This window comes from Rhinolophus sinicus, linkage group LG05, assembly GCF_036562045.2.
Source record: "Rhinolophus sinicus isolate RSC01 linkage group LG05, ASM3656204v1, whole genome shotgun sequence".
Taxonomy (NCBI): Eukaryota; Metazoa; Chordata; class Mammalia; order Chiroptera; family Rhinolophidae; genus Rhinolophus; species Rhinolophus sinicus.
In genome coordinates this window covers 64,859,164-64,878,668 of record NC_133755.1, presented here as the reverse complement: position 1 = coordinate 64,878,668, position 19,505 = coordinate 64,859,164, and the positions used below count along the sequence as shown (strand labels likewise).

At 47.1% G+C, this 19,505-nt stretch overlaps 1 protein-coding gene and 1 pseudogene across 2 annotated transcripts in view; one reads left to right on the top strand and one right to left on the bottom strand.

Moving 5' to 3' along the window:
• SH3RF3 (SH3 domain containing ring finger 3) overlaps nucleotides 1-19,505 on the top strand; it is a 365,943-nt gene that overhangs the window by 71,728 nt on the left and 274,710 nt on the right. The window lies entirely within an intron of this gene.
• Nucleotides 3,097-3,514, bottom strand: LOC109436447 (large ribosomal subunit protein eL32; annotated as a pseudogene).

Genomic DNA, 19,505 nt, shown 5'->3' with positions numbered 1-19,505 from the left:
GTGTGTGTGTGTGTGTGTGTGTGTGTGTGTGTGTGTGTGTCTCTCTCTCTTGGACCTCGAGCTGAAGTAGTCTCCTCGCTCCTTGCTGTTTTTCCATTAAAACCAACTATAGGGTTATGTTTTGTTTACTTAAAAGAAAAAATAGATATGTGTTTCTCTTAGCTTCATAATACTGAGGTTATTATGTTTACTTTGTAGAAAGTGTTTGTCTGTTAAGTGGTAGTTGGGACCCTGGGGTTGCTCTTTAGTTGCTCTACTGTGGCTCTTCGGGTATTTTATGAACTGAAAGTGTGTGAATGGGAGGGCAAGGTGGCCCTTCCCTGCCTGGAGATCCTGCTGGATATCACATGTTATTTCAGGGACTCGGCAGGGTCATGCAGTAGAGGATTTGTGAAAAGAAGGCCCAAGAAGTTATGAAAGTCTTGGATGCATTGTCCCAGGGCCAATGATCAAAGCTAATCGAGATAATTCTTAACACCTTTTCTACCCGGTTCTGGGCCATCAGCTTGCGTTTGGGTTAGTAAGTCTGTTTCATGACTGAAATCCACCTTGACACACCTATATTTAGCTGAGCTGTTGCAGGAGGTGAGAGTTGTCCATGAGCCTCTTGGGCATCTGAGGCAGGACCTGTCCTGGATCATTTTGAGGAAAGTGTGTGGGGGGCTCTATGTGCTGGGAGGAGGCTGAGTGTAGTTACAGAGGCTGATAAGTGGGGACGAGGGCAGTGGTGATAGGATGAGGGTGTGCCATATTTTATAATTATGCCGTCATCGAGTGTGAGCAGGTCTGTTTACAGCAGTTCATTTTTAAGAACTACATTATTTCTGGATAATTCTGGTGTATGGTAATCATTCGAGTAAGCTCTGTATCAGATTAAATAAAGAATTTGTCTCTAATTTATGCCAATTTAAAGATGTCTTCCATGTTCTCTTTGTCTCTGAGGGAGGGGAGGCAGGTTGCTATGGAGACAACATAAGAAAAAGTGACAGGCAAGAGCGCTTAGCAGTTTTAATTTTGAAAATATTTGTGATGCAGGTAATTGTATATGTAATAATGTTATGCAGCAGAGCCATCTGCCTTTGCAAAGATGCATGCCACGGAATATTACAGTAAAACAGGGTTTCTATAAGGAGCGAAATGCTATTTGTATGTTATTAGGATATTGAAATTGTGAACAATAGAGATACAATGGAGTCCCAATATTTCTAGGGGTACAGATGCTGTATAATGTAGCGTGTCACCTATAGAATTTGGGAAGGTATTTTTACTGGGAAATAAAACATTTGTATCGTAAGACTTACCCAAGACTAACCTGAGTGTAATTTTCTAAGTAGCTAAAATCAACTTTACTCTGATTAATAACAGATTTTAATCTGTTTAAATGGCACTATTTTCTTTCTGCCTTAAAAAAAATTATTAAGCTGTATTTCATAGTTTGGGGACCAATTTAATAAGTTGACATATGGCTGTTTCCCTCTGTCCTAATTTTCCTAGACATTTCAGTTTAGTTTTGCTCTAATTTGGAATTCTTTTCCCCCCCTCATATGCAGTTAATAATATCCGCCCCCTCCCAGCCTTACCCCTGGTTTTAGAAATTTGATGGGATTTAAGAGAAAAAGAAACTTTAGAATGGGACTCGTTAAATGGAACAATTCAGCAAACATTTCTTGAATCTATGTTTGGCACTGTGCTGGCTACTCAGTCTTTATGGAGCTTGTACTCTTAAGTTTAAGCTCTGCTGAGACATGATATGACTGTTGTATGGTTTCTAAGTGACCCTCACGCAGAACAGAATTTTCAGTTCACACCTTTTTTAAAAATAATTTTTGATTTTTCAATTATAGTTGACACACAATATTACATAAGTTTCAGCTGTCCATCATAGTGATTAGACATTTATGTAACTTATAAAGTGATCACCCCAATAAATCTAGTACCCATCTGACACCCTACATAGTTATTACAATATTATTGACTATATTATCTATGCTGTACTTTACATCTCGAGGACTATTTGGTAACCACCAATTTTTCTTCTTAATCATATCCCATTTTTCACCCATCCATACCTCTTCCCGTCTGGCAACCATTAAAAGCTTCTCTGTATCTATGAGTTTGTTTATGTTTTGTTTTTTCCTTTGTTTTTCAGATTCCACATATAAATGAAATCATATGATATTTGTCTTTCTCTGTTTGACTTATTTCACTTAGCATAATACCCTCTAGGTCCATTCCTATTGTTGCACATGGCAAGATTTCATTCTTTATTAGGCCGAGTATTATTCCATCGTACATATGTACCACTTCTTTATCTATTCATCTGCGGATGGACACTTAGGTTGCTTCCATATTTTGGCTATTGTAAATAATGCTGCAATGAACATATGGATGCATATGTCTTTTCAAATTGTTGTTTTGGGTTTCTTTGAATAAATACCTTGAAGTGGAATTACTGGGTCCTTCTTTGTCTCTTGTAATAGCCTTTGTTTTTTGTTTTAAAGTATATTTTGTCTGGTGTAAGTATTGCAACCCCACCGTTTTTTTTTTTTTTTTTTTTTTTGGTTTCCACTTTCACGAAATATCTTTTTCCATCTCTTTACTTTCAGTCTGTGTATGTGTTTCGATCTGAAGCAAGTCTTTTGTAGGCAGCATATGTCTTGGTCTTGTTTCTTATTCAGCCACCCTATGTCTTTTGATTGGAACATTTAATCCATTCACATTTAAAGTAATTGTTGATAGATATGTACTTATTGCCATTTTATTATTTTTATTTTTGATCTTGTTTTTCTTCTTCTTCTTTAAGATGTCCCTTTAACATTCCTTGTACTACTGGTTTGGTGGTGATGAACTCCTTCAGCTTTTTCTTGTCTGGGAAGCTCTTTATATGTCCTTCGATTCTAAATGATAGCCTTGCTGGGTAGAGTAGGCGTGGTTGTAGGTCCTTGCTTTTCATCACTTTGAATATTTCCTGCTGTTTCCTTCTGGCCTGCAAAGTTTCTGTTGAGCACTTAGCTGACAGTCTTATGTGAGCTCCCTAACTGCTTTTTTTTTTCTTTTTTTAAAGAATTCTATGGTTTTATTAAAACACAATTTGCACACAAGCTGTCTATTCATTTTCTTCACTGTGCAGCCAGGCATTGGGATTGGTGACTCTGATGGCCAGCTGGGCTGCTCTTTCCACAATGGCTTTGTGGTTCTTTGAGGAGACGTTGTGAGCAATCTCAGCACCGTAAGATTTGTTTCACATCAGCAGCACTTCAAGCTCCTTGACGTTGTGGACCAGGAACTTCCGAAAGCCCCTGGGCAACATGTGCTTTGTTTTCTTGTTACTCCCATAACCAATGTTGGGCATCAAGATCTGGCCCTTGAATCTTCTGTGCACCCTGTTGTCAATGCCTCTTGGTTTCCGCCAGTTATGCTTAATGTTGACATATTGGTCTGACTGGTGCCAGATAAACTTCTTGGTCCTCTTTTTGACGATCTTGGGCTTCACGAGTGGTCTGAGGGCAGCCATGATACCTGTTGTTGGGATAACGTAGAATATTTGGAATTCTTTCTGAGCTTCTAAGGCCTGGTGGGGGAGCAATCACTTCCCCCTAACTGCTTTTCTAACTGCTTAACTAACTGCTAGTCTCTTGCTGCTTTTAAGATTCTCTCTTTGTTTTAAACCTTTGGCATTTTAATTATGATGTGTCTTGGTGTGGATCTCTTTGGGATTTTTATGTTTCCTATATCTTTGTTGAAGTATGCACTGAGATGATCTTTTTTTCCCCTAAGTTCATTGAGCATCCTTATAACCAATGTTTTGAACTCTGCATCTGATAGATTGTTTGTTCCCATTTTGTTTAGCTCTTTTTCTGGAGTTTTATTTTGTTCTTTCATTTGGGACATATTTTTTGGTCTCCTCACTTTGGCTACCTCCCTGTGTTTGTTTCTATTTATTAGGTAGGGCTTCTATGTCTCCTGGTTTTGATAGAGTGGCCTGATGTAGTAGGTATCCTGTGGGGCCCAGTGGCACAGTCTCCCGGGTTACCTGAGTAGGGTGCTCCAGGTGTGTTCCCTAGCACTGTAGGTTGTGTGTGCTCTCCTGTTGTAGTTGAACCTTGATTGCTGTTGGCACATCAGTGAGAAGGATTGACCCTCAAGCTGATTGGTTGTGAGGACTGGCCATAACTACAGTGGGGGAGCTGTTGTGCAGGGGCTGACCCTCTGGAGCAGGATTTCTTCAGCAGGTCTCTGGTGCCTGCAGTTCTGCCCTTTGGATGTGTCATTTGTGGAGGTAGTTGGGTGGTTCTCTGGTGTGATCTGAAGCTGGGCCCAGAGTGTGTTGGTTCTGGGGCCTCTTGGGAGGTGCTCAGGTGCAAACCAAGGTCAGCCGCTGCCTGTGCCCTGCCTGGAACCACTTGGTATAAGTTACAAAGTGATCTGCAGATGGCTGTCACTTGTGCTGGGCTTGGACATGCCTGGGAGAGGCTAAGCTGTGAACTGAGGCTGGCTGCTGCTAGTGCCAGGCTTGGGGCTGCTTAACAAGAGGTACAGGACACACTGAGACTAGATGCCATGTGCTTGGGGTTTGTGAACCTTTGAGAGATTGTAGGAAATTCTACAACATGAACCAAGACAGGTTCTTTGTATGGAAAAGCTACTGGAAGCCGCCTGGGTTGGTTTTCAAGTTGGGTGGGGCAGGGTCTCAGGAATCACCAGGATGGGGAAAACAGTGTTAGCTAGGTTGATGGAGATGGAGATATGGCAGCTGCCTTTGCCTGCAGGCTGGGTCACAGGGAGGGCTCAACAATGGAAAAATGGCTTCTGCCAGCAGTGCTGTCTGGGAGAGAGCTGCCCCTCTAGTCCTCACCCTGAAGTCAGACAATTTAATTCCTCTCTGTATGTCCCTGGCTTCTTTGAAGTTGCTTCCCTAGCACTGGAGCTCAAAGTGAGTGCATCCATCAGTGAGTAAGGATGTTGGCCCTTTAAGAAGAATGCCTGGGTCTCCAGCCACAACCTCCGCTGGTTTTCACAACCAGAAGTTGTGGGAACTTCTCTCCCTGGCACCAGAACCCTGGCCTGGGAAGCTTGGTTGGGGCTGGGACCCCCCCACTGTGAAGTGGGAAACTCGACAGCCAAGATATCCCTCTTGGTTTTTAACTGCCACACGTAGGTGTGTGAACAGCTCGTTCCACATCTCTGCCCCTCCTACCAGTCTGAATGTGGCTTCTTCTGTATGTGCTTAGTTACAGGACTTATGTTCAGCTAGACTTTAGGTATTTCTCCATGATTGTTGTTGTGTAGTTTAGTTGTAATTCTGATGTGGTCATGGATGGAGGTGACACAGCATTTACTCTGCCATCTTGACCAGAACTCTCAGTTTACATCTTAATATGGTAGATTTGAGATGGATATAAATTCATGAACAGTGCTGCCATTTAGAGGTGGGGCGTATTTTCTTCTTTTGAACCTGGACTCTATTGCTGCTTTGACCAATAGATAACAACAGAAATGACTTTGTGCCTTTTTGTGGGCCCAGGCCTTTAGAGACCGGTCGCTTGTAATTCCTGTCTCTTAGCATACTTGTTCTTGGAATCCAGCTATTCTGTCAGGAAGCCCAAGCAGCTCTGTGGAAAGGCCCATTTGGAGAGGAGCTGACTGTCCCAGCCGATAGTCTCAATACTCTCCAATAGCCAGTATCACCTTGCCTGCCATATGAGTGAGCTTCTTGACCCACCCAGCTGTTCTCCTGTGGAGTGGAGATGTACTGCTCTTACCAAGCCCTGTTCAGATTAGGTATTTGTAAGCAAAACTGGCTCTTGTTGTTTTAAGCCACCAAGTTTTGGCTGGTTTGTTATGCAGCTATGGATAAGCAGAACACTTTTTTTTTTCTACCCTCTATATTGCTGCTCTGGAAATAGCCCTGTCATAGGGACTGAGATAAAGGGATAGCTGCCTAGGAAATACATATTCTGGACAGGTGTCTCAAGGATGAGATGCACTAGCATTCCAGGAAAAGGCTAATTATCAGGATTATTAAAGGCTAATTATCTCTTACCAGGAACTTTTGGTTTACTGACCTGCTGGTGAAGATCCTTAAAGAGGGACAGTGTAGGTGGATGGTGAAGTTCTGAGTATCTGTCACCTGTCAGAGGTGCCCCCAGGGAGGCCCAGCATTGACGGGGATGCACCCAGAATGGACAGAGTTGACCCTCATCACACTAGCCTTTCATGGCAGTGAATGCCACATACCAAACCCACACATGTTACCCATCTTTTCCTCGATGATCCAAGTTTCTCAGTGTGAGTCTTGGGTTCTATGTTTACTCGGTCTCCGGCTCTGCCCTCACTGACCATCCTCAGGATAAACACATCAAGCCTTTGGTGGCTAATGCATACAAATGGTGTGAAGAGGACACATCAGTTTTGTCTTTCTCCCTCTGCACTGTGGTCTGTCTGGCATTGTAATTGTGTAGCTGAGGCCTGATGGTCTGCTATCCTGTGGAATCATAACCTATTTCTGGGCTGTAAGAAACTGAAAGGTTATCAATTCAGAAGTTCCCTCATGCCAGGTCATGTGCAAGTGACTTCAGCAGCCTTGACCAAGTTTTCTTGGCTTTGGTGGTGTGCTGACAAATGTTTAACAGTAGGTTCCCTGGGAGAAAAGCCCTGGCTGATAGCAAATGCCAATTTGGGGGGTGTAAATACTCCCTCCATGGCTGATTCCAAGCTGCCGACGTGATGTCACTGAATTGGGAAGAAATGCACACGCAGCTCTCCTGAGATGGCAGCTCTCGCCTGGGGCGACGTGAGGGGAATTAGAACAATGTGAAGTACAAGTGTGCATAGTTTCTGTGTTATATATGTTCGCCAAGTAAAGGCACCAACTGTCATAGGGAAGATTTTCTTTCCTTTTGAGCTTTCTATCCATTCCCTTTTTTGGGGGGTGGGTGGGGCAGGTGGTAAAAGAGCTTTTCTTTTATGAGTTGGTGGTAAGAGCAGATGGTTTGTTTAACTCTTGTGCTTACTTAGTAGAATGACAGATCGGACATGCCAATGTTTACAGATTTTTAAAAGTTACTATTTTTATTGTGTTAAAATATATGTAATATAAAATGTACCATTTTAGTCATTTTTCAAGTGTACAATTCAGTGGCATTAGCATTCTCAATGTTGTGCATCACCATTATCCATTTCCAGGACTTTTTTGGCACCAAAAACTGTACCCTGTACCCGATCAGCATTACTCCCCATGTGCTTCTTCACCCAGCCCCTCAGAACCTCTATTTAACCTCTACTTTACTGTCTCTATGAATTTGACTTCTCACGTAAGTGGAATCATACAACATGTTGTAGCGTGTGTCTGAATTTCTTTCATTTTTAAGGCTGATTAATATTCCATTGTATGTCAACACCACATTTTGCATATTCATCCATTGATGGACAATTGGGTTGTTTCCACATCTTGGCTACTGTGGATAATGCTGCTATGAACACTGGTGTACAAACACCTTTTTGAGTTCCTGCCTTCGCCTTTTTGAGTATATACCTAGAAGTAGTATTTCAAGATTTTTAATGAAACTAGTCTCTTAAGTCCCAAGTGGGGAACTACCGGTCGACCGGTCTTGTCTAAGTTCTTCATTTTGTTTATGCGAATGGAGCCTAGGAGGCCAATGCTGTTTTCAAATTGCCCAGCTAATGAATGGCACGCTGGGTATGGGAGCGTGCCTCTCTTTGGGTCAGGGTTGGCTGAAGTAACTGAACAATTGGAACAGGACATTTGAGGCTTCATGGAGCTCAGTACAAGTGGCCTGAGCAGGCGGAGAGCAAGCTTTTCGTGACACATGCAGGCCTGTGCAGGAGGAGACTTGTGGGCCATGTCCCAGCTCAGGATAGGACCTGGGCAGGGCCTGGACAAAGTGGGGAGGTGTGACCTGGTGGGCTTCTTCCTGGTGGGGTCATGGGGAGAAACTTGCATTTCTTATAGTAGTTCTCTTGGTTCAGGCAGGGAGAAATGCTGTGGAGCTTTTGACTGCTCCTCTGGCAAGAGTCCCTGTTTTTAAAGCATGAATCACTGCAAAACATAACGTTTTATATTTAAAACTCAATTTACAAACCCTAGATATATATGTGTGTTTTTTTTAATTGAAAAAGAAAAAAACCCCGCCACTTCTGCGTGCTACAGTTACTGACGGCTGCTGTTCCCTATCAGGGGCGTCCTTCAGAGCTCAGTTAGATTGGCAGGGAGAGGTGTAAGCACTCTCGTCGTAACTTCTTCTTCCCTGTCAGGGCGTGGGGATTGCTAACGGCTCTGAGTTGATTTGTCCTGCTTGAGTCTTCCATAAAGAACACATCTACTTTGGTTAATACATCCATTTATGCATGTCTGTGGGGCCTCTGGCGAAAACCTTACTTGCAGAATTAAGTGCGGTTAAAGGGGCGATGACCCCTACTTGTGGCAAAGCTGGTGGGGAATGGCTCAGTGGCAGGGGTGAAAAGCAAGGAGGCAGCCATGATAATGGCAGTACAGGAAGTGGGGTGGGGGTGTCCTGCCATCACAGCAGGCATTGGTTACCAGCCTGGGTTTTAACATCTTTATAAATGATGCCGGAAGCAACAGTAAACAGTGGTTTAATGAAATTCACAGATGATGCTAAATTGGGAGGTGTTATAAACAGCAGCAAAAATAGAGGGAAGCCCTGGAGAGGTTAGAAATATGGAGAGGAAATAGCATGGGCCCTTTTCTTCAGAACACAGGAAGGCACACTGGAGTGCAGGGGAGAAACTGGCCTGCACAGGTGTTTCTTAGGAGAGCCAAGAGCCATCACGGATGAAGGTGAGTTGAGCTTAGAACACCACAAGCTTCTGTACCTTTTTGTTACCTCTTGCTCACAACTTGAGCATGACTCCCTTGGATTCAGGAAATAATTCATTGAGCACTTGCTTTGGTGCACCTGAGCTGGCATCAGAATTCCAGAGAGGTTACAGCTTCACAGGCACATGAGACGATTCCGTATTTGGTGACTAGGTTGATTGGCTTGATGAAGGCTCAGAGTCACGCCCCTGAGTGGGGGGTTTTGTTTGTCCTCTAGCTGACTTGTCAGGGTCCCAGGCTATCAGTACCTCACCTGGAATTTTCTTTTCCTTCTCCTTTACTCCCCACCTCCCTCCACCTAGTGAAATAAGACTCCCCAGACAATTCTGATGAAGGAAAACTGATTTACTACGGGGGTGGGGGGCAGTTTTCAGTTAGATACTAATATGGGTGCCTGAAAGGAGGGTGCTGCTTTGGCTGGTTATAGCTGATTATAAATCCCCACATGGGCAGCATTTTATTTAGGACTCTGACAAAGAAAACAATACAAAAATCTCAAATTGAATCCATTCTCATCATTGTGGCAGCTTTTGTGAGGCTGAATTACAACACTAAGGAAGGCCTGGCGTCACTGGCTTCACCGTCTGCTTCACTGGCTGGTTGGAGAAATGAGACCCAGCTGAGGGGCCTGTATGACCAAACCAGTGTGCTGGGCTGGACACTAGAAGAGCAAAGGTGGAGCAGACACAATCTCTGACTTCAGTGAGCTTTTGTCTGGTGGTGACGAAAGACGATTGGAACGTAATGTGATAAATGATAAGGTGGACATCTGCTAGGCTTCCTGCCCTGAGAGGAAATCGGGTAGGAGTGGTATTCAGACCAGGCAGAGGATACAGCCTGGGGGAAGGCTCAGAGTGTTCCAGTAACACAGTCCAGTAGACATGTCATTTGGATGCTCTTGGCTGCAAGTAACAACCCAACTGAAAGTGGTTTGAATCACAGGAAACACATGTTCTCATTTGGCAAGAACCCTGGGAGTAGGCGGTCTCAGGGTTGGCCGTGCGCAGAGATGGCATCACGGATGCAGGCTCGTCCTTCCACACACAGTGTGTCCTTCACAGTAGACTGCTGACGCAGCCCAGGCATCGTGTCCTTCAGTGGCAATGTCTGATGATCGGAAGGAAGAATTGGGGCTGCTGGAGCCTCTCCCCTTTCATTAGGAAGAAAATCTTCCCACAGTGGCTAGCACATCTCCCCTTGTATGTCACTGGTGAGAACATGGCCACAGGATTTTCAAGGGAGTCTGGGAAAGGGAGTATCTGGCATTTTCGTCCTCTGTCATGGGCACTAGGGTACTTAAAGCAAGGAAGAAACAGACAGGGGAGGGAATGGGTAGATGCCAACTGTGTCTGCCCCAAGCAGGCACCTTTGAACCATGCCAGGGCTGCAAACTGTGAGTCTGGACAGACAGGTTGCCGTCAGGTCGATGGGGACCTCATCCACCATATTATGGAGCCTGGCTTTATCTTCTTTGAGTGGGAAATCATGGGCTAGTTTTAAATAGGAACAGGACAGGATAACCATGGTTACAGTGTGGTACATGGCTTGACGGGGACACGGTTGGAGACCATGTATGGCTTAGGAAGCTATTTTAGTAATCCAGGTGGGAGAGGATGAAGGCCTGTTTGTGGGTAGTAATGGAATGCAAAAGAGGGCGGCTGGAATGACTCCTCCAGGAGGCTGGAAGCCAGTCCCCAAGGCAAGGTTTAATGATTAGGTTGAATGTGGGAAACAGGGCCAGGAGAAAGTCTGAGATGAGCCCCATGTTTGTGGTTTGAGTAAATGAAATGGAGAACAGGAAGGCCATCAAGTTTGGAGAGAGGAGGAAACTGTGTTTTCTGTGAATTGTCTTCATGTGCAGGTTTGTACCTGGGCTGCATTTAAGTACATCATGTCAGCAGCCTGTTGGACTCCAAAGGTTAAGACTTACGCTAGACACCGCTCTTGACACGTGGTTCATAGTGAAAACCACAGGAGGAGACAAGGTCACCTAACAGAGTGATGGGTGAACTAGGCAGTGTGAGGCTCCCAGGAGCACCTGCTGTGCTGGCTGGAAGCGGAGGAGGACAGGGCCAGCCCAGGATGAGGAGAGAAGGCTGGGAGGGCAGGCCGGTGCCAGGAGGGCCGAGGAGCAGAGGCCTTGAGAAAGGAGTGAGGCCGAGGACCAGGTGCTGCAGGGGGAGCAGTGAGACAGGACTGGCATTTTGTTGACATGAAACCAAAGGGTAGGAGTCCTTTTTGGAGAAAGAAGTGTGACTGTTGACTTCTGGAAGAATGCAATAGCCTGACATTCTTGCTGACACTATGATTGCTTCTGTGAGCTGGACAGTCAGAAAGCCGGGGTCTAGTTATGGCTCTGTTACTAATTAGCTGTGTGACCTTGAGCCAGTCACTTTACCACCTCTGCTTACTTCCTCGTCTGCTAAGGGAAGGACCTCTGCACACTTCAGAGGGCTGAGTTCAGAGGGCTACAGGGGGAAGAGCGAGCAGCGAGGCTTTGGGAAGTTGATGGGCCAGCAAGGGAGACACACAGACTTAATGGCAGAAGTCCTCTCAGCCAGAGCGTGGGGCCTGGCACCACGGCCCTGGGGCCCTGCTCGAGCCACGGGGGCTGAAGCTTGGTAAGAACCTGCAGGTCACACCCGGTCACACATCTTCTCAGTGACGAAGTAAAAGATCAAATAATCTGGGAAAACAGCTTTTGTACTTCTGAACCTTGTAATGCTAGTCTAAAAAAAAAAAAAAGAACAGTATTAAAATTTAAGCTGAGATCATTAGGTTCCATATGCGTCATAATTTGCCATGGTCAACAGTCCGTGTCTTTCTCCTCCCCCTTCCTCCGCCCCTCCCCCTCAGAGCATGTCTTCCTTTTGCAATAAAGAAGTCTGTACTTAGCCCCTCCTGGCGCCGGCCCTCTTGCTAATGTCAGGCACAGAGCTGATGGGAGGGGAGAAGGTGGCGTGGGTCATGGGAGAAAAAGGGAGAACGAGTCTTCATTATACAATTGTTTTCAAGGTTAAAATCAGGACAGTCAATTTAACAAGGGGCAAGGGAGGTCGCTCTATCCAGAAGAAATGTTTTGATAAAGATCAGTGAACATAGATGATCTGTAAAATATGCAGTTTAGCCAACCTCTTCGTAAACCCCTTCGCTCCTCCTTTGGAAGAGGAGCAGGAGGAAAACGAACCCCAATTTAAACTGTTTGCTGTGAGTTCCGTGTGCGACTTCGGGGGGAGAGCCTCCTGCCCTGCTCACTTGTTCTTTGCCTCTGGTGGGCGCTCTGCTGGTCAGGCTCGTTCTTGCTGATTTGTGGGTCCCAGAGACTGGTTCTTATCTGTGATGCTGGTTGTTGGGTGCTGCTTCCGGAATCACACTATGAGCCTCACCCGGCTTACTGCCTTAATCTCACAGGAGACACAGTTCACACTTGTTTCTAAGGATGGAGTGGCAAGCTAGGATTTGCCCCATGTGCCGACTGAACTGCTTTGTACCATTTCCTTCCTCTGACATGGAAGCAGGATGTTAGGAATCCTGAGGAACATGCAGTGTGGGATCCACTCAGAGATGCGAATGTGTGCTTGGCTCCTACCTTGCCAGGGCCACAGGAGGTCATGGGGGTGTCCTTGCTGGCGACTGAGTGCTGAGTGCCGATTTCCCAGGGCTGGTTAGCTGCCATGCATCACAGTTCATGACCATGCAGTCATGGGGGAGATGGGCGGTTAGAGAGAGATGCCAACTGGTTAAACCCAGGCGCCTAGCACAGCAGCCTCCAGGGCCCAAGCCCAGAGGGCGTTCCAGGTGGTGGGCTGGGGCTGCTGTGTGGGTCAGAAGAGCCAGCAGTTGGGGGAAGAACTGGCTGCAGCCTGGTGGTGGGTGGAGGGAGGGAGGGAGGGGGCGGCACGAGATGGAATCCACCAGACACCGTGGCACCTGCTGGTGTTTGCATCTGGCCTCCAAAAGAGGAACCACTGCTCCTTCACTGTGTCCTTTCAGATCCCAGGCAAATTCCGACATGGCTGATTCTAGCCCTGAAACATATAGAAAGGAGATTCTAGGAATCCAGCTTAAGGAGCCCAACTGGGCACAGACCTCATCATCTTAGTGAATTTGATGCTCAAAGCATCTCTCTGTGTTAAAATGGTAAGATCTACTTTGCAGAGGAGAAACTTGAGTCTCAGGGAGAGTAAATCACCTGAGGACAGACAACCTCGGCAGAATCTCCTATTCTTTCCTCCTGGGTTGTCGTGATACAGAAAGTCAGAGCAGAAATGACTCCTAAAGCCTGAGGGGGGCGCCAGGTGTGCCACACTGGAGCTGTTTGACTGTAAGGGTGCTGGGTATGCACACTTGCTGGGACAGTCCCCCTCCTGTCAGGTGTCCCCATTGTCCTCACCTGTGGCAGAGGTGGGTCAGAGGTGTGGATCACACACTTACCTGATTAGAACTTGATTTAAATTGGTGTGAAAATTTTATTTTACTTTATTTTTTATTGGGGAAGGGGAACAGGACTTTATTAGGGAACAGTGTGTACTTCCAGGACTTTTTTTTCCAAGTCAAGTTGTTGTCCTTTCAATCTTAGCTGGGGAGGGTGCCGTTCAGCTTCAACTTGTTGTCGTTTCAGTCTTAGCTGTGGAGGGTGCAGCTCAGCTCCAGGTCCAGTTGCCGTTGTTAGTTGCAGGGGGTGCAGCCCACCATCCCTTGCGGGAGTCGAACCGACAACCTTGTGGTTGAGAGGACGCATTCCAACCAACTGAGCCATCCGGGAGCTCAGCAGCAGCTCAGCTCAAGGTGCCGTGTTCAATCTTAGTTGCAGGGGGCAGAGCCCACCATCCCTTGCGGGACTTGAGGAGTTGAACCGGCAACCTTGTGGTTGAGAGCCCACTGCCCTTGTGGGAATCGAACCGGCAGCCTTCGGACTTAGGAGCATGGAGCTCTAACCCCCTGAGCCACTGGGCCAGCCTGAAAATATTTTTTTTTAATTGTGGTAAAATACATATAACATAAATTTTCCCATTTTAACAATTTTTAAGTGTATAGTTCAGTGGCATCAAGTACATTCACATTATTGTGCAACCATCACCACCATCCATCTCCAGAACTTTTTCATCTTGTGAAACTGAAGCTCTTTTCCAGTTACACACCCACTCCCTACCTGCCTCCTCCAGAGCCTGGCACCACCATCCTGCTTTCTGTCTCCATGAATTTGAGTTCTCTAGGGACCCAGTATAAGTGGAATCATACAGTATTTGTCCTTTGTGACTGGCTTATTTCGCTTAGCATAATAACCTCAAGGTTCATCCATGTTGTAGCTTGAGTCAGAATGCCCTTCCTTTTGAAGGCTGAATAATATTCCACTGTAGGTACAGGCCACAGTTTGTTATCCATTCATCTGTTGATGGGTGGCTTTGGCAAAACTATTTTTGTAGACTGTATTCTGAGAGTAATAACTCAGTACAATTTTGTCTTTCATTGAAGCTTTTGAGTTTGTTTTATTGATTTTAGCACGCAGAGTGTCCTTGGAGAACCTGGGTGATCCTATCTGTAGATACATAGTTGGGGCTGCAGTTACATATCGTGAGTGAGAAGACAGCTCAAGCTCCTATGTGAACATCTCTTAATTTGCTCTTCTGAGATCACTGCCGTGTCCTCCAGGCCTGGCTGCGTGGGAGTCATCCCTGGGCTTGACTCTTGTCTGTTCAGCCAGTTTCATCCTCCAGCCAGGATTGAGAAACACACCCACTCCTCATCTTACTCATAGGAGGAAGTCAGCTTTGTCTTCCCCAAACCTTGAGTATCTTTAGAATGTCCACCCTCAGGGCAGATTTATCTCTGCTCTGACCTGCCCCAGCATGCATGTTTGAAAGACTAAACCAGTCCAGCAGCACGGGAAGAAAATGTCCGAGATGGGAAAGAAAGGGAGCAACACTAGGAGAAAGCTAGTTGCCAGCAAGGAGTCTGAATATTTCAAGGCCTTTTGGGGGAGCAGGGCTGGTAATTAACAGCAAATAACTATAGCATAGCAATAAACAGATTATTCTTCTTACTGTGTTTAATTAACGCCAGCCTGGCCACAATGGTAAGTCAGGTTGGGCCCATTTATTGGCACCAGTCGTGGAGGGCCCGAGTTTCACAGGTTTGTAACCCCCTGAGCCTACTGTGTATCGTCTGCAGCTCTGGGCCGTGGATTGGACCCTTCATCTCTGGGTAACGGGGTCATGTCCCACCAGGGCCACTTATGTCATTCCTGATGGTTCAGGATACAAATGGCAGCCCCTGGCTTTAGGAGAAAAGCCTTCATTTTTGGAAAAAAGCCAGCAGTGGCATTCGGCTGGCCAGAAAGCACCGAGGTGTGCTTGTGTAGCAATCCAGATGGGAAATATGCCTTTTCCTTCCCAGTTCCTTTGAAGTTAGAGTTCTAGACTTTCCTTAAATGGCTCTGAGTCCCAGGAGACTGCAAGGGAGTCTCAGGAGACCTCCTTAATGAGGGCATATGCTTCCTGTTATCAGTAAACACATTTTGCCCCTCATTGGGCACCCCCGGGTATTGTGAGGAATGAGGCCACGATGCCTCGGTCATCCCGTGGGAACCCCGACAGGAGCACCCTTCAGAAAACAGGCCACAAACGCTCCTGGACTTGGGCTGCCTTCTGGTGGAGCCAGGAGTCCAAACTTGCTCCTCAAGCTCATCCCAGGTGACTTTGGTGCCTTTCACTGTACCCCACGCCATCAGAAGTTTCTAAAAAGTTCTATCTGTGAGCTGAAGGCCTTTGAAGAGAGCTGAAAAACAATGGGCTGAGCACAAAGAATCATTTTCCACATCTTAAAATGGGACAATGGGAGTAGAAGGCAGGCTTTTCAGGCCCACGCTCCTCTTCCCTACACATACTTGTCTTCCCGTCCCCTGCTTGTCCTAATGAGGGAGAGACGTCACTGTCCTGTGTTGTGTCTTCCTTTGCACAGGCGTGGCTCCTGGCCCTCCTGGCCCTCCTGGCCGTGTCAGCAGATTCTTGACCAGCCAGTGTGCCTCATGCCCATCCAGCCTTTGTCACTGCACTGAAGCACAGTTACTGAGTGCACACGGGAGCCCACTGCAGACGAGCGTCCTGCCTGTCACCTGGGTGATTAGTGCGGGCAGAGGGTGGGCGAGGGCCGAGTTGTGCTGGGGTAGGAGCCCTGGGACATTTGCCCCTGGGACCTGCTTTCCCTTTGGCTGGTTCTGAGTTTCTCACAGGTCTGGCTCCCACAGGCTGAGCTCTTGCACACATGATTGTTTGAGAGCTTCCTTCTGTGGCTCGCTTGTTTATGGCTTACCTATTTTCCAACTTGGAAGCTTCTTACAGGAGGGGACAATAGAGTAGAAAAAGAAATGCAGGAAGTTCAGTTCCCGTTGAAAGTGGGAGCCTCAGGGTGACATTCAGCACGTACATTGATTGGATCTGCCTGGGCTCAGCGCACATGGTCAGTATAGAGGAGGCCCGATTACTCCAGAAGGATCTGTTGTCCACATGGTCCCAGTGAGGGGTGGACGTTACTTTGGGCTGGGGGCTGCTCCCCATTCAAGGCTCTCAGTGGCCTGGCATGACGGGGTCTGCCTGGAGGCCTGCCAGGGCAGCTCAGCCCGGAACATACGTCAGGCCCTTTTGCTTGAGGGTTTCTGCTTTTGCTCCTGTCACCTGCCTTCCCTTGGGCCTGTGGACTTTCCAGAGAATGAGGTATGACTTGAGGGTGGGATGTGGCGACCATGACCATGGGAGTTGGGCTAGAGGTTTTGGAAACTGGATTGAGACAGAAAATTGTTTTAATCTCCTTTTCTGCCCTAAAAAAATAAAAAACGAAAAATCCTGCCTGGCCTGACCAGCTTTCTGAGACATGTGACAAAACCTAGTTTTAATCAGGGATCATTCATATGACATGGCACAGAAAAAGGACATTTCTGTATTTTAAATTTCTTGGCTCTCCTGCTCTCATTTTTGTGGCTTAAAGGAAGGTATGGATTTCTTCTACCTCATCAGAAGTTGTGTTTCTTTTGATTTGAAATACGAGCTTCTGAGTTGCTGGATGAAATGTTTTAGAAACAGCCTTTGAGTGAAAATGTTATGCTTAACAAAACTGGGCTTCAATTTCCACTTCCTTTCTGCTGTATGAACCTACACGGTACTGCTTATTAGGCAGAAACATAAGAGCAGATGAAAGGGTGTGTGTTACTGACGCCTTCTGACCACAAAATCAAACAATAGACCTTTTCATCTCCTGGTCAAAACGCAGCCTCATCACCTCCCCTCTTAGTCAGAAAGCAACCCAGAGCTGCAGTTGGGTGCAGACGTGGTACCACTGTAGGTCGGTGGCGGTGAGTGGCTGTTGTTTTCTTACCCTGGCATGGTAGCATTCTCTAAGTGACAACAGAAAAAGTGACTTACTTGGGCTCTGACTGCATTTGCTGTTTATTTGGTGCTCCTCTGCCTGGCTAAAAATAAATGAGGTGATTTATTAAAGAAAAACCCATGATTAGAAAAATATAGGTGAAGAAGAGAGTAGATCACAGGGGAAAACAAGACCAGGAGAGCCCCAGGTACTAGAGAAGTTTAGAGCTTCTCAGTGGCCAAAGAGAAAGGGAGGGATGACAGTCCCAAGGAATTGCGTGTCCACCAAGCTGAGATGTACCATCTCCGGCAACAGGAAGACATGCAGGAGCTGTCAGGGCAGGACCGTTTCTGTTTTGATCCTACAAGAGCCCGTGGAGTTGGCCACACGGAGATGTGATCCCCCACTTACCTGGAGGAGGTGGACCCAGAAGCGAGGGAGTAGTGCTGATGGCTGGTGGGTCTCAAGGCCAGCTCTGTGCTAAACCCCTCTTGGGCACAGCTTCTCCTCCTCCTCAGCAATCGTGAGATGTAAGACATGGTTTGTCCCTGTTTTATGCTTGAGAAAATTATGTTCAGTGAGGGTAAGCAACCTGCCTATGAAGTCACAGTTTGAAACACAGAGCAGAGGTTTAATCCCCAAAACAGTGTCCTTTACCTGAGGCCATAAAGCTCCTTTTCACACCTTTAAGCCAGAATGAAAATCTGTGTGTGCATGCCCACACGGGCCTGTGTGCAGGTGCGTGCATGCGTGTGTGTGTGTGTGTGTGTTCGTTCCAAGTGGGGCTTCGTAAACTTTCAAGTGCAACAGGATCACCTGGGACTTTAAAGGTACAGATTGTTGCCCACCCCTGAGTTTCTGAGGCAGCAGGTCTGGGGTGGGGCCTTGCTAACACCTGCATTTTAACAAGTTCCCAGTTGCTGGCCCAGGGACCCCACTCAGAGCCACTGGTGTGACGTGCCTTTCCTTTGTGCCCGTCACCCCTCTTCCCTTTGTGTTGGCGTTGTCTTGTGTTTGGTGCATGCTCCTAGATGGGGATCACTGCTCTAGACTGATCCCTCCTTTACAGATGGTGGGACTGAGCACCAAGGCAGCAAGGGCTCTCCCCAGTGTAGGGTGAATCCACACAGCTGGGACAGGAGCCGCAGACCTCTGACTCCCGGCCAGGGTTTCTGTCACGGACCCACAGTGATCAGGATGCCTTTGCGCTCAGGTGAAGAACTCCTAGCCTCGCCTGGGTGCAGCAGGAGCAGGGGCATAGTACCTCCACGGAGATGAACGGGCACTGGGTAGGGTCCAACTCTCCATAGGCATTACTTCACGTCTTGTGTCCCACAGCTGTCCACTAGTGACACTGCAGTGTAGAGTGCTCAGAGTTCTCAGAGCACTGTCACATGCATCGCCTTATTTATCCTCAGAACACTCCTGTGGGTGGACTGTGTGGGCCTTGTGTAGCCCCACTGTGGACGTGACGAGGCGGAGAACAGGAAGCTGAATGGCTGGGAGCCAGCCTCCTGCTCCAGTGCTGTTTCCACTCCAGCCCCTCTCACTGCACGTCCTGGGGCTCCCATCCCGGCCTCAGTCTTCTGACTCAGCACCGCCCTCCTGAACTTGGTCAGCTCTTTCCCCTTCCCATTGCCACCTGCTTGCCCTCTAAGTCTCTTGGCTGCCACTGCTGTCTGTCCCTGATCATGTTTCTCTAGAGTATGACACAGATGAGGGGCGTGGGAGGGAGAGCAAGGACTCTGGGGGCCTAGGGTGACCAAGGGACAGTGAGGGGGTTGGCATGGTCAGAATGTCCATCGTTCTGGGTGGGGAGGGGGCCACTTCAGCCTCTTCAGAGCCCCCACGTGTGTCCATCTTACTTACTCCACCAGAACTAGGTGAGAGCGCTGCCTTCTCCACTGGTGTCTAAGCTCATAGACGCCCGTGTCTCTGTATCTTTCCTAGGATGATGCCCTTTATGGGACCTGACCTCCTTTCTTGGTTAGAGTGCTGTTTGGGGCTCAAGTCTTTACTTAACTGACCTTGATTTGCATGATTTTTCAACTTGCCTTCAACGACTTCCCATTGGATTGGCCTTACAGAATCCCTGCCTCCAGTGTCCCACACCTCACTGCGGCAGGGGTCGGGGTCACCATCATCTGGAGAATAAGAGGATCTTGGACTTTGGGTGGGGGATTCCTCAAGGGTATCCAGCAGCATCGTTATCAGACTTTTGTTTTTGATCAGTATTTATTTTTGGGTCAGTATCATTTCCAAAATGTTTCGCGTAACTATATAG